Here is a 15,911-nt window from a genome sequence, read left to right on the forward strand (position 1 = left end):
TGTTAACTACTCCACAGACACTCTTTTGAGTATGCTGACCTTCATGTTTTGGACCAAGAAGGCAGATGGTTTGAGAGAGGACTAAGGGAGGCATCTACGTCCACTGCAAATAACCACTGTTGAACAGAGGTGATGGTCTGCAGCACCAGCCATCAGTCACCAGCATCTAGCCCTGTATGAACGAGGCGTATTCAAAATGCCTTTTCCAAAAGGGTTTCTATTAAGTTGGCTGGTTTACACGTTCGCTTAGCAAAAAGGTTGCTGCTTCAGTTCCAGGCGGACATAGAGATCTTTTTAGGTTTGCATCACGAAGGCGATCCACCGTAAAGCTTAAGGCGCTGACAACTGTGACACCGTATTTTTGACACTGTTAAGTTAAAACAATGTTTAGTTTTCCTGTATGTGCCTACCCATATGGAAAAGATATATATATATATAAATCTTATAAAGTTTGTATCTTCTGTTCCTCGGGACATATTCTATTTTCTACTCTTCTGCATTTATGTTACTGTAGCTTAAAACTCAGATCAAACAGATTTACAATTTAAATGACAAAGGGATAAAAATGAATAAATACGGGTTAACCATTTTAACATTGCTGGCACCAAAACTATTAGCAGTTTAACTCTTTTAATGTTTTAGATATACATCTGAGGCCTGTCATTGGGTATAAGCTCTCTCTGTGTTCTTACAGATTTAAACCCTTAACGAAGAACTAAAAACTCAGAGTGGCGAACAGCAGTTTGGCCAAAGCAGTGTGCAACCAAAGTACAGTATAACATATACATATATTTATATATAACAGACCAATCGCATGTGCATTTAAAATGCTGTCTGGATCCTGAGGAATTTATGGTTTCAAATGGCTCTTAAACAGGTGTGCTATATTTGCTTTTACATATTCTTAACCTCATTCATTAAATTGTGCAGTTTTGACCGTCTCAGTGTTGTGGTTTATTAATTTTACACGGGTCAATTAATAATTCTTTAATATGTTAAATAAAAAGCTCAAACTTTTACAAGAATTCTATTTAATCTTACTTAATTTTGGACATTTGCTTAGCACGAATGATGACGGTAATCATTTTGAAAACAGATTTTCACTTTCCTATGCTCTTTTCCTTGGAAAATCGAGATATCAGCAGCATCACTTCCTTGAAATTACTGGCATTGCGTGGTTATAAGAGGCTTTGTATAATAATAATCTCTTTTTTTCTCTTTATCTAAGCATCTACATGGTATTTCTGTTTACTTAAACCCTGCAACCTTTCTTTTTAAGAGATCACAATGCCAAGATAAGTGTTTATTCTTGGCTGTGGTGTCATTTTCTTGAAGATAATTAGCCAGTCTGCTAATTTATGGCAAAATATATATGTAAATGTGTCCTTGTGACACTGAAAGAGACAAAGAAATGTCACGTCATTGAAGGAAAATAGGTCTGTGAGCCCTTCATAAACAAATCAGGTTAACACTCCTGAGGATAGGATTTCTCCCGCTGTATAAAAGGCGCTCCTGCAAATAGAAGAAAATGTGCAAAATAAAAGAAATGAATCCAACAGGTTGAGCAGGTTCCATCAAGAGGCCAACGGCAGCAGCAACAGTCATTAACTGGAGATAATAAGCACAAGGTCAGGAGATTTCTGAATTATCTCCCCTTCTCCCCACTGTTCTGTCAGACTCCTATGAAGTTGTGTTTGAGAGCGGGCTCACGTTAATCAGCGGTTTAATTGCCACTTGCCTCCGAGTGTGTGGGGAATAAGGCCAATTTCCCCGAGTCTCTCCTTCAGGAGGATGCAGACAGGTTCTTGGAAAGAGAGAGGTCTGTCAATGAGGATTACTGTCAAAGTCAGGAGTCTTTTTTTATGCTTTTAGACACAGCTGCACTCTCACTGTATCTCAGACGTATCTATGTAAGCAAGCTTACGTTAAATACATGCCATCTGTGTTAACTGCGGTAACAGTACATATACTTTTATTTATGTTGTAGCAATACAACGATGGCAGGAGTACTAGAAGTGGCAACGTAGGAAAAACAGCTCTAGCCGCATTAGTCATCCAGCATTATTACCAAGTATTAGTAGCGATGGTTTTTGTAACTATATTGACAAAACTCTCTGTACTCCATAATGACTGTTTATGGCTGGAAGGTTTCTCCTGTTTTTAGCTAGTTTTAATGTATTTGAAGACTATGAACAAATAAAAAAATCAGAGATTGAAAAACCCAGATGTTTCTGCGCTCCAAGTTAACTCAACCACTCCAGCTGTCATCCATTAAGTATAGGCTGTCAGTCCAATGCTCACCTCAGCTGTCTCAATGTCTTCAGACAGACAGCGTCCCACATTTTGACTGACCCTGCACATCTCTAAAGTCTGCCTTTTACCTATTGCATGTGAAGGTAAGACTTTCAGTTATAGTGAAGTGAAGATTAGCCTGTCTAATGCTCTGCCCATCAATGGAAGTGACCAAAAAGTCACAAGCTTTGCAGACTTCGCTGAATATCACAGAAAATAAAACAAAGATTTTTCAGTTTGGTACAGGAGGAAATATGGTGCAAAGTTGCACAGTGTGTGTTGTAATTTGCTAAAAATCGCTAAAATTGTCAAATATGGCTTTAAAAAAGGCAATTTAAATCTACTGAAGCACAGCTACTGAAACCCATTTTGAGCTCAGTTTGAGGTGAAGACGCATTAGTGGGGTCATTGTGGACATACAGATAGATGTCTTGCTTGTTGGTCCTGAGCTACAAACTGGTTTTTAGGGAACATCTTGTTTACTTCAGGAAGAAGAAGCCAAAAAACACGTTCTGCATGAATTTGAATTTGAGCGCTAAACAGGGGTAAACATACCATCGTCCCAAAACTTTTTTTTTTATCAATGTGCGGCTGGAATCAAACCGAAAGCTTCACATTTGGTTTGATGCCTTTGTAATTTCAGCAAAATCGGTATGTTTGGCTAGCAGTACTTATGTATATATACTGCACACACACACACACTATCATTATGCTGCTAATGTCTCCACTGTGGTAAATATTCCTGTAAATATTTAATTCCAGGTCCTGGTGAAGTCTCTTCATATTTATCTGAATTAAACAGTGTTTAGGGCTCTTGTCTGTGCAGAACAATGCTATTGGCTTAGCGACTCGTCTTAATATTATTACATTATCCAGCAAGTGCAAACTGTGCATCCCTTTAATAACTCCATGTCAATGTGATTAATGGACATTGCTTAATAAATTTCCTGTAATTAAGTGTCCACCTGCAGCTTGCCTGGAATCAATTACCTTTTTGTTTATGCAATTTCCTCGAGGTATTTAGTTATGTGCTTCCATTATGGAGTTGTAAGATAATATCTGCTTATTCTACTAATTCTCGTGTTGCCTTATGTGACATAGCGGGCTAAAGGCCTGAAGCAAAGAGCAGTGCAAGGCAGATGGATGACAATGAAAACAGCTCTTGTGCGCTCGATGCTTCACGGCCTTGACGAGTGATGTTTGCTGTTTGGTAAACATTCATAATAGCAGTGCGTGTTATTTTTACAGTATATGCTTTCATACCGCTCATAGACACCAGCATATTAATACAACGAGAGCAGTTATCAACAATGAGCGCCCATTAAGAGAACAAAGACTACAGTGTACCATCACAAAGATAAGAGATGACACGGATTGCAGATAAATTACTCTATGACCTCGAGGTTCAGCATCTCAGTGTAAATGCCAGCTAGAAAACTATGCATCAGTTTCCTGCTGAGACTCTGTTTAACTGTGTAAATTAAAACCTCTTCCTTAAGGTATTTTAAAGGGGCAGTACACCAGTTTTACACATTAGTGTGAGTTTAGTTTAGTTTTTCTGCTATCTTTTATCATTTACGAGGCATGGTCCAGTGTTTGTTGAGCTTAACTCAAGCTAATTAAGCATCTACGCTACCGCTCTATGGAAGTGGTGTGACTCACCAAATGATGGGCGCCAAACAAAACATTCAGGTTTTTGCACACCTATAGATTGATGACACATCAGTGAGCTTTTGCTGTAGTTTGTTAATGAGATATCCAGCCATCTATTCCTCAGTTTCCTTTTACCCAAACTTAGGAATTCAGGTGGAGCGTATCCCATCTCTCATAGACTCTGCAGACCAAGATATTAGGCTACCTATACATTACATCTACAGGAGCTGCTCGGCCTTGGAAACCCATCTGTGAAGCTCCCAGCACACAGATTTTCTGCTGCTCCAGATAAATCAGCAGATGTTTGAATGACCTTCGCTGGTTCCTTTAGACCAGGGGTCCCCAATCCCAGTCCACGAGGGCCGGTGTCCTTGCAGGTTTTAAATCTCACTCGGGGTCAACACACCTGAATCACATGATTAGTTCATTACCAGGCCTCTGGAGAACTCCAAGACATGTTGAGAAGGTAATTTATCCATTTAAATCAGCTGTGATGGATCAAAGACACATCTAAAACCTGCAGGGACACCGGCCCTCGTGGACTGGGATTGGGGACCCCTGCTTTAGACTCAGAGGAGCAGAGGCTCTATATTAAACCCTTCCTGTTTGATTAAACTCCTCACCCTAGTATTCAGTGGAAGCTCACTCTGCTAGTCATAACTGGAACCTTTTTTTAAGGTATCTCGTCACAGCTCACAGCCATAGGGTGAGGGTAGGAACACAGAGCGACAAGTGAATCATCAGCTTTGCCTTTAGGCTTAGCTCTCTGTTTACTATGCAGGCCCGTCAATCGCCTGCTCCATGCTTACAGGCGCCACACGCCCACAACATTTACCATCATTTCTATTGATAATGTTTGCAATACACCATTTTCACCTGTCCTTGGAAGAAAAACATGGATTTCTTGTTGCTATCATGTTTATGCTATTCGAATAAAGGTACAACATTTACTTTAAAGATGCTAAGACAATGCAAAAATCAGTACCCACACTGCTACCTTTGTTCACCTCTCTGACAGTATCCCCGACTCGAACTCTTGTGGCAGCATCAAACAGTCGTGCGGTCATGAAATCAGATGACTCATTAGTGCAACAAGGGTGACCTTTTCATAAGGGCGGTGACATGTGAGGAAGGTCACTGTGGTTAAATGGCACACCCCTAAGTGACTGTCAATCAAGTGACTGCCACCGTGTCGCCTCCCTGTCATCGTGCAGCAAATATTATGCAAGGACGCTCGGGTAAATTAACCTTCCCCAGCTTGTGCAAGCCTCTGCCTGAACAGCTTCCAGATTTTTCCGAGAAAAAAGAAACTTAAACAAAAAAGATGTATGAATTTTAATGGCTGGTAGTGAATTTACACTTGACAAACTGGTTGTTTAGAAGAAGATTTATTTTCAAACCACCTGTAAAGACAGCAGTTTGGGGCGAAATGATTCAGACAGCCAACAGCTCAATTTTCTGCCACTTTGTGAGGTATCCAGGTCTGGCATTAATTCAGCCCTGCTTCAGGGTTCATCAAAAGTAAGTGAAGGTGTAAGATTAGAAATTGTGTTTTGTGCTTTTTTTTTTCTTCTCTTGTCTCTTCTACCGTAGTTTTTAGCATGCCCTGACAAGAAGTGACTGCAGGCACTTGAGGTGAGACTGTGCAGGAAATCAGTTTAGAAATTACTGTTGGTGGGAAGCGTGGCACACATGAATGAGAAATACATGTCAGTGTGCATTTCATCCGCCAATCACTTGAGTAGGGCTCTCCAGGAACACAAGTGAGAAGTGGGCAAATAATTGGACTCCCTGTGTCCTGTTAAAATATGTGTATCTGTAAAAGGAGCCAGGGAAGGTGTACTTCACCCGGCAGAGCACCCAAGATTTGATAAATATAAGAAGGGAGGCACTTGAGGCTTTCAGCTAAAGCAGAAAACAAGGTCCTGCAATAATGGATGAAACCATCAGCGAGCAAAGCATTTACTGCACGACAGCGTGCATCTCCATCAGTTCTGTGTGTTTGTGGGACCAAGTGAAGTTCTTGCTGAACTCTGACGAAATCTGATAAAGCATCCGTGCATATGGTACAAAAATTATACAAGAAAAGAAAATATGAGACATTTTAAAGATTGAAAGATTATATCATCTTGCTAACTGAAAAACCAAAGAAACCCAAGCGAGAGCTTAAACATGAAATACCATATGTGTAACATTTCATCGTTTTGTTTTTTCCATCCCCCCCAAAAGAAATATATATCTCAAAAGATTAAACTAGTTTTCAATGAGACTGTTTGTTATCCAAGCACTCAATACATTAGATTACATTAACTAAAGTGTTGCACACATCACAGGCCAGGAAATATAAGAAACATGTGCAAAAAAGTTCAGCAAGGACATAACATAAAGGATAAGATTTAAAAAAGGTTGTAAACTTAACACTAAATATTAACACAGCTAATATATTAAGTATTTTGATTGTGAGCAGGGCTATTCCAAAGCTTTATCCACTCGTGCTCACAGCAGAACAATCGGAAGCAGTAATAAACATTACATACAGTGTGTTTTAGAGGACACAAGTTATGAACTTGCTGTGATATGCTTTACATCTCCCGTGTCTTTGGTTCGACTCAAGGCGTTTCAGCCTGCAGGACCCTGAGTCATTCACTTTGAATCTGGTGACACTGAATGTTGGAGAACTGTATTAGAGATCCGTTGCTTTGCTTTGTTCACGCCGCTTCGAATGAAACTTAAGAGAAATTCAACTTCTGACATTTTGGCACAGACGCTGGCCAATTAAATCACTTTGTACAAACATTCAGAGAGAGTGAGGTGGCTGCCCACATAGCTGGCAATGAAAATTTGGGAGATGTCAATCATTTATAATCAAAATGGTCTACTGAGGTTTTGCAGACCACTAACTATGTAACATTAACCTGAGTCAGGTTTTGCATGTGTGACAGTGATGATGATAATATAGGATCACAAAAAAAAAAAAAAAAGATCCACAGTTACAGCCCTGGAGACTGGTCTAAGACCATCTGGCAACTGCAGGACAAAGTCCCAGTCGTGTGTGTCTACTGACCTGCTTTAGCAATTCCCTGGCAATCACCTGCTACTAGGGGGAAAAAAGTCTCAATCTGGGTAATACGTCGTCATAACAGCTTCAGTCACTGTGGAAGTGACAGACTTGTCTATAAATAGTCTCCAACAACTCTCTCAGCTGTAGTGAAACTGTAAAAAGCGTGACACAAACCAGAAAAGGAGCCTACCTTTAAACCATAAATTGTGACTTTTGACATGTTTTTTTTATTTTCATAAAAAAAACTGCAGGCAACCAAAACAATCAGTAGGAGGTTTTACAACCGATTTCACCTAGCAAGAGCTAGCAACCTCCAGGAGCCGCTGCCAACCAATGGGGGAGTACATGTTTCCACAGAAACCAGTCATTTCTATGGATACACCACCAAAAACTGAAGCAACAGGTCAATCCTTCCTTGACCTGTGCATGAGCCAAAAATTGTAGTTCCTCTAGTGTCCACCTGAGACTCCAAAGAGGTTCCCATAGACTTCCAGGTCAAAATGTCCAACTTTACAGCAGAAATAAACAGATTTCTGCATAAACGTTTATGCAGTAAAACTTTTGGTCTCTATGGAAAAATTCAGCCTCAGTAAAATTGTGCTTGTGTGCAATTTTTTTTTATTTTTAGCACATCTATTTCAACTTTCTTAAGGCCTAAAGTTATGCATGAATAGCAGTGTGGCCACTTAGAGGGAAATTTGGCAAACACGCTGGTCTGTACAACAGGCACACATTATTCTTCCTAAATGACGATATAAACACAGACAATGATGAACTGGGCCAAGGATTATGTTTGTTTAAGACAGCGCTATACAATAAAGAGCAAATATGCTTACTCCTTTCTGTGGTTGGAAACACTGGCTTGTACCGAGAAGTTGTACTTGGAAGATGGGCAAAGAGCGAAAGCTGAGACGAAGCAGAATGAGATGTATTTAAAAAAGGAACGGGCTTTTGATTCATGTAAAGATCTGCTATCAGTTTATCCTTTAAGTCAGCTTGCCATGTCCAAGAACTTTTCTGTACAGGCTGCAAACCATATCTGATATTTCTATAACTGCTAAAATAGATGTTGCATATTTGAGACAACCCTCTCGCCCAAATAAGTTTTTTTTAATTTCATTTTAAAGGGAACAACAGCCTACATATGTCACTTTCTCTCTACAGTATGTTCAGTAATTACATTTTTCACATTTCACAGTGAAGTTGAAGAAAACCAGACACCCTTCAAGCTGATATGCAGCTTTTAATTGGTTCAAATATCAGTGCCAGAAATAAAGTCAGTCAGCAGCACGCATTACATAACTGTAATTTAGTTTGTTCTGGGTCAACGGGCCTCAGCTTTCTGACGGTGCTACGTTAAAAAAATGTGACAATTCTCGTTAAACTGTGTGAACGATGCAGATCAGAGGGCAGAACTCAGCCTGGAGGTTGCAGATGTTTTTTATTCGGGACTGAACTGATAAAACTTTCTAATATTTTTTTGTGCCAATGATAATTTTTAACAGAAGTTTAGCCAATTTTAAAATCCAAATGAATATGTCTATAACCTTCTGATTTGTTTTGATGAGAACATTTTTGCTTAAAAAGCAGATTAAAGCCCTTTCCTTTAAAATATATATGGTTATACATAGGATAAAAATACCATACATTGCAAATCTAAATACATTACATATTAAAAAGAAAAAGGGACCATACTTACAGCACCCTTTTTACTTATGAGCTAGACCACACACATCTTTGTTTACATAGATATAGTGTAAATGATGTATACTATCTTTGAGAATATAAAATAAATAATTAAGTTTTTACACCCTGGATAAACATCCAGGGTATATTTATCTTTTGTAATGCAACCCTTGTGAACCCCCCTATAGTAAATATAAATAAATGGCAGGTTAGAAAGAATATAGGATATTGGAGTAAAGTGGGAGAAAAAAGGTAGGGGCATTACAGGCTTGTTGTCACAGATTAGTAGGCAGAGGACTCACTCGCAGGACTCTGAAGTTTAGAGAGAAGGTGAGGGTTTATTTGCAATGTGACACCAAGTGAGAATATATACATCTATACAGTGGAATAGATAACACGGGGCTCCAGGGAGTAGGGCGGGGTCCGAAGGGAAGGTCCAAGACGGGGGTACACACACGCTCTTCTTCCACTTGATCCGTAACTCAAAAATGTCCACACTAAGAAGCTCACGCTCACTCACACACATCCACAGAAATCCAGACGGCAGGGAAGACGGGCAGGGAGTCTAGAAGGCCTGTACACAGAGGAAAAAACAAAGTCAGGAGGAAACTCTAGGGGATCAAAGGAACACTTTCATAGGCAACGCTACACTGACACTTGGTAATGTGACGATCCAGCGAGGAAGCAGCCTCTCTTGCCATCTTAAGTAGTCTGCCAGGATCAGTGTGAATGAGCCACAGGTGTGTGTTCAGGGTGGGTTCAGAGGCGGGGAACCAAGGGCCAGTTCCGCCCTGGTGGGAGAGGTTAAGACAAAAAATACACACACCACGACCTCTCCAGATCTTGAGAACCATGACACTTGTTTCCTCAATTCTTAATGGGTTTACACTGGCTGCAGACCCCTTATACCTAGATCTCATATAAAAAATATATATGAAAGCATTAAAAGTTAAAGACAAAATGACATAAGTAAAGTGGGAGAGCCCGCGCCATGCAACACCATGCTGAGATATGCTATGATTTCAGGTAATTTTTTGTTGGAATAAAGTATTCCAGGACCTTTAAACAAAAGGACAAAAAATTCTTGTTTCTTGGAAGCAAAATATAAATAAATTAGGAGGGACTTTGCAGAGTACTTTATAAATACATGACAGTATAAAAAGAATCTGGGACAACCAAGGAGCCCACAGGTTCCGCCAACAACTTCTTGGAACTCATGGGGTGGATCACACTCATAGTCAAAAATAGGTTTATATTTAAAAAACAAAAAAAACAAAACTACCCTTTGGTAAGCATTATCCTGCTCATATAGGGGATTTGCATAGGTGACAAAATAAAAAGAATGTAGGACATGGGAGTAAAGTTGGATTGACATGGGGGCCAAGATGTTCTGCGCCCTTTTGCTCAGTAACTATGGGGCAGACTGTGGCAATCTTCAAAGCTGACCTTTATTTTTATCTCAACTACTTGCATGTGTGAGAGTGGCAGCAATTTGCACTCTTGCAGTGCTGAGAAGAATTCTAGCTACCACATATGATCAGGCATGTAGCGTCCTTCTTTTGCCTCCTGTAAAGTTGTATAAGGTTCAGGTGAACAATGTACAAAAAACAACTACTACGTGTTATTTCAATGCCACAGTCCTCCTCAGCTCTAATTAGTGAAAGCGAAGCAGTGTCTCATTAAGCCGAGCAGCACTGTGGCGATGATGTCATGTGCAAACAGATCCTGGAGCTGCTCCTCAGACAGTGAATAATGGAACAAGTGCTGGATGTGGGAGCGTTTTCTGATTCACAGCTGGAAGCCTGACATTCAAATAAAACTCATTTGGATGGAACATCGCGAATACTGAGTCCCTCGAGTCCACAGAGCTAGTCACTGATTCAGTGTCATTGCAGCAACTCATCAGTCTGAGACATGAAGCTCTGGTTTCCAGTTTATGGGCATTGTTGGTTTTATTGTGATCTGAACAATTGAGTGGAAAATCTGTCTTATCCTTTAAATTTTTAACAGTTGGCCTATTTCTTTAAGGCATTCTGACCCCTACCCTAACTCGTTTCACACTCAGTAGAGCATTTATACAGTTTACAGTGATAAAATTAGTAGATTTTCCCATCAAACTTTCTGAAACAATGACAACCTGGTTTATGGAAAGCAACAGTAAATACTTTCAACTGTTACTGGCAGATGTGGTCAAATTTTAAAGCTGTTAAACTAAAACTAGTAATCTGTAAACAGCAGCATCATCGCTCATGTTTCAATGGTTTAAAGTCAGGATTACAGCATAGTATGTTCAAGAAGCTGTGCATTAGTCCACATTATTGATTCCATAATACTGATGCTCAGAAGTTTTTATAGAAAATGTGTTTTTCAGCCCTAAAATTTTTATATGTGTTCCTATACTTTTATTTAATGGAGGGGTACTTGTATAGTACTTTTCTACTCTCATACATCTATTTAACCACACATTCATATAAACACCTTTTTCTATACAGTTACTACGGTAGTGAAAAAGTGCATGAGAACCTTCAAGATTAAGCTTCACAACAACTGTCATCAACCACTCACCACTGCTTGGATTTTTCCTTAGCGAATGCTGGTTGCCAAGTGGTAGCCAATTGGTCTCTAAGCCTGTGTGTCTGGGGGACTTAGTCAGCCAGACATGCTAACATTAGTGGCTTAGAAATCCTAGTGTTTTAATCAGCACTTAAATTATTTATTTTAAATATGGAGTTTTGTAAATTGACATTTTCTATGATTAACGTTTTTTTGTTTTTTTTTACAATAAATAGTGACTTAACCCTTTAAGACCCACCATAGCACCAAGTCCGCCAGATCTTATATTATATTTTTACATGCTGTAGGGCCATTTTTGTGAGAATTTCAAGTTGCTATACATCAATACAACCATTATAACCCAAAATCTTAATAATATGTATGCATTAAGTGCATAGTAACTACATAAATTGCAAAAAAGTGCAATAAACTACAAATTTTTTTTTACAAAACCGTTTTTGTTTTTTTAACATATATTTCTAGTTAGAGAAATTTAAGAGGCTTATTCCTCAAAACTGTAAATGCAAAAAAGTTCCACAAAATATTTTCCCACCATAGGATATTTAGTTTAAGTGTCTTCATAGTTTTATTTTTGAAATACACCAATTTTTATATACTGCAGGAAAAACAAAAACAAATATTATAATGCAAATTTGCAAAAAAACGGCATATGCATCAAAATAAACTATTTCCAGCAGTGCAATTTGACTTCTAAGCATCCCAGAAACGACACAGAAAGTCATAAAGTCAAAGATAACTTTTAAAAACACCAGTATAGGCTTATGAGACCCTGAAGTTAAAATAACTACATTTCCGAGAAATGACGTCACTTCCGGTTTCGGGCAGGTATTGGCAGACATGCGATAGTTCCTCTATTCCAACGTAGGAAGTGTTATGAACAGCTGATCGGATCGGTAAAGCGTGTTTCTGGAATATTATGTTTTTGTTCCTGCAAGCGCTTTTTATGCAGTTTTTGCAAAGCTATATGTGGAAGGAAACCGTGACCGAGGACAAGCTGATGGCATAAGATGTAAGTACAACTCCTCTGGTTTCATATGCAAAAAAAAATATTGTGCTAGCTTACGTGGTTCCAGTTCTACCTGGATTTAAAAATAGTAATGCAAAACGGAGCGTGCTGCTCTGACCGGCTTTAAAGTACGGTGGCCCTGAGAGGCCAAACGGACTGCAACTTCAGAAAACACTTGCAAAAAGTAAAATGCTGCAAAAAGAAAAAATGCTGCAAAAACACTTGCAAAAAGAAAAATGCTGCAAAAAGAAAAATGCTGCAAAAACACTTGCAAAAAGAAAAATGCTGCAAAAAGAAAAAATGCTGCAAAAAGAAAAACACTTGCAAAAAGAAAAATGCTGCAAAAAGAAAAATGCTGCAAAAAGAAAAACGCTGCAAAAAGAAAAATGCTGCAAAAACACACAAGCACAACGGAAATAGGAAAAAAGACAACGGAAATGTTTCTGGGGAGACAATAACCGAACGGACCAGTTGCACGAACCAAAACATGTATGTATGGCTGTATCCCAATTCAGGGACTGTTTCCCAATTCAGGGTCTGCAGCCTTAAAGTACGCAGCCTTAACGGTCCTCAAGGGCCGCACTCAAAGACTGCTGAGGCCGGAAGTGCGAGGCTTGTAGGCTTGTGAAATGGGACGGTCTAGCCTCCGTCGCGCTGCCCAGGTTGCCTAGCAACCATGATACTAACAGCTGGAAACGTTTCATACAGCTTTGTTTGACAGAAATGAAGGAGAACATATTTTGTACATTTGTTTCTACATGAGCTTTGTGTGATTTGATAAGTATCTGAGGCTGAGACCACGGGACTGTAAAACATGATTGTTGGGCTTCATTTTTGTACTGAACAGTCATTTAAGATTAGCTAGTAAATAACAATTAGCTAATCTTGTTCATGAGACTAAAGTCATCTCACTTTGGTAATGTAAATATAATATGGCCAATATTATATTAATCATTATTAGTTATTACAGCAGTGAACATGAACTCTGTGCCAAACACTGAGCTTCAGTAAAGATTCAAGTTGCATTTATTTATATTTCCTATCACCTTAAATCTTCACTTAAACACAAGTATCTGTGACAGTGTATATATAGATGTATTATATATAAGAGACAAATATTGTTCTTTTAATATGTTGGCATTACTAAATTTGGCTCAATGCTTACATATATGTGTAAAAAGAAAATGTACGAGCTGTGAAAACTGTTTCTGATAAAATGAAGAGTAGACTGATATATGAAATATTCCTTTATTGGGTGAGAAAATCAGACCATGTCATAACTGCTTTAAGTCATACAGAATAGATATCAGAGCCTTAAACAGGCTGACTTCTGTTAAATGGGTCAAACTGGGCAGAAAGTTACAAACACATAACATCCTTATAGAATATGATGTAACACTATAGATCAACTTACCTCAGAATATATAAAGCATATAAACAATTACAGCAATATGATGCAACAAACACAGCAGTGCTACTAATCCAAAATACTCAAAGCTTCATAGAACTGAAACGAACATTTATTTTTAGCTCCATTCTGCTGCTGATACATACTTTAGGTTTCTGAATATTAACTTGTTGCTGCCTTTCATAGTGTGTAACTTGAAGGCCCTGAGTACTTTCTCCCACACTGAAAACACTGGAATGATCAAATTATTTGAACATTACCTAATAAGACTGATTCAGGACAGACAGTTATGTTAAACTTTCCTAGCAGTCCTTCACAAACAGGGAACAGTCTGTCTATTCTCTCCATCTGTCAGCTGCTGCTGGCTCTTCCTCCTCCTCTTCCTCACACACTGTTGAGTTCGGTGGATCATCAGGGGTGCAAAGCCTCACAGATGATGTGCAGCAGTGGTCCCTCAGTCTGTCCTCACTCTGGACACTTGCAGTTGTCACACATGGAAATCAAATGTGTGATAAGCTGCAGGATTCAAACACAAGTGTAACTTATAAACACATGTTCATACTTTTATTCCACAATCAGAGAGAAAGAAACAGAGAGAGAGTGCAGGACAGACAGACAGGTGACAGTCTCAGCTGTATACACTGCTACAAACAGGAGGATTTAGTGTTTGTGTTATTACGAGTGCTAAACAAGAAGAGTTCCCAGATGGTGCAGTGGACACATGTGTGAGTGCTGTGATTAAAGCATCTTTCTTTCAGCTTAACGAGTGAACCGTCAGCTCGTTCAAACACACATTAAAGTCCGTTTGGCTCGACACCACCGAACAGAGGCAGCAATATAACATAGCGAACATTAACAGTGCAGTGAATCCTGCTTGTGCCGTGATATTCAGGACTGCAAACTGAGCAGCATCACTGACTTTCAGCCTGTTGTGTTTGTGGATATATGACTGACTTTAATTATCCACAAAATCATCACATTCTCTGTAAGATTAAGGTCGACTATCTAACGGCTAACATTTGCACATAAATAAGTGACATAATATTCAGAACTTACTTTTGAAAGTTTACTCTTTGGCCGCTCCACTTCTTTGAAGTGTCTCCCAGTCCCAGTGCACTTGTTAGCATGTTTTGGTTCGTGCAACTGGTCCGTCCGGTTATTGTCTCCCCAGAAACATTTCCGTTGTCTTTTTTCCTATTTCCGTTGTCTTTTTTCCTATTTCCGTTGTGCTTTGTGTGCTTTTGCAGCGTTTTTCTTTTTGCAGCATTTTTCTTTTTGCAGCATTTTTCTTTTTGCAGCATTTTTCTTTTTGCAGCATTTTTCTTTTTGCAAGTGCTTTCTGAAGTTGCAGTCCGTTTGGCCTCTCAGGGCCACCGTATTAAAGGGTTAAAAAACAAGTTACATGACAAAAAATAGTTTGAATTATGAGTGCTTGAGCTAACTTGGTGCAGAAAATTGTAGCTTATGCAAAGTTCACTTGCAATTGGTGTAAAATCCCTGCAAGTGTTTCTCCAGGAAATGACAAGAAGAGAAGACAGTGGCATTTAGTACAATATAGTATACAGTATCCAAAATAGTATTATCATCTTTTTACTGTCTAAGCATTCAAACTGATGGGAGCTTAATTTCAGCAAGTTTGCAGTTTTTCCTGTTGCAAGCTGTGTCCTCCTGTACTTCAAAAGTCCTCGCTGGAATGAGTTATAATCAAGACAAAACAACAAGCTTAATGCCGGCTGTATTTTTGAGGGATTCTGTACACAAGGCACAAAGGTGCCAGCAACCAAGCACAGACTGGTTCAATTAAAAAAACGACTGTTTATCATTTATTTATCCATCACAAAACAATTGGACGTTATGATTGCAATTTGCTTGATTAATGAGTTGATTAAGACTGTTAAATGTTTACAAAGGGGTTGAAACGCGCTCTGCAAATATTTTCAGAAAACAGGACGTCGCGTCCCATCACAGCCGTCTGTAAACTTTAATTAAGCACAAAACCATTCAGAATCCCCCTCCCGTCCCCCCTCCTGGGATTCATTATTCCCACCTAAATCTGCATTTTTAATTATTTAATTTGAGATAACATTTGCAAGTTCCACCGGCAATTATTTATTTCTTAAAACTCACAAAGAGCTGTGCAGGGAAAAAAACAAAACAAATGAAAGTGCACTCTGTGAAAGGTGCAGCGGCTGAGGTGAGCCTGTAAATGAAGGCAATTTGCACAATATATT

The sequence above is a fragment of the Haplochromis burtoni genome, unplaced genomic scaffold (assembly GCF_018398535.1).
Source record: "Haplochromis burtoni strain Fernald_Lab_line unplaced genomic scaffold, NCSU_Asbu1 Contig_39, whole genome shotgun sequence".
Lineage (NCBI taxonomy): Eukaryota > Metazoa > Chordata > Actinopteri > Cichliformes > Cichlidae > Haplochromis > Haplochromis burtoni.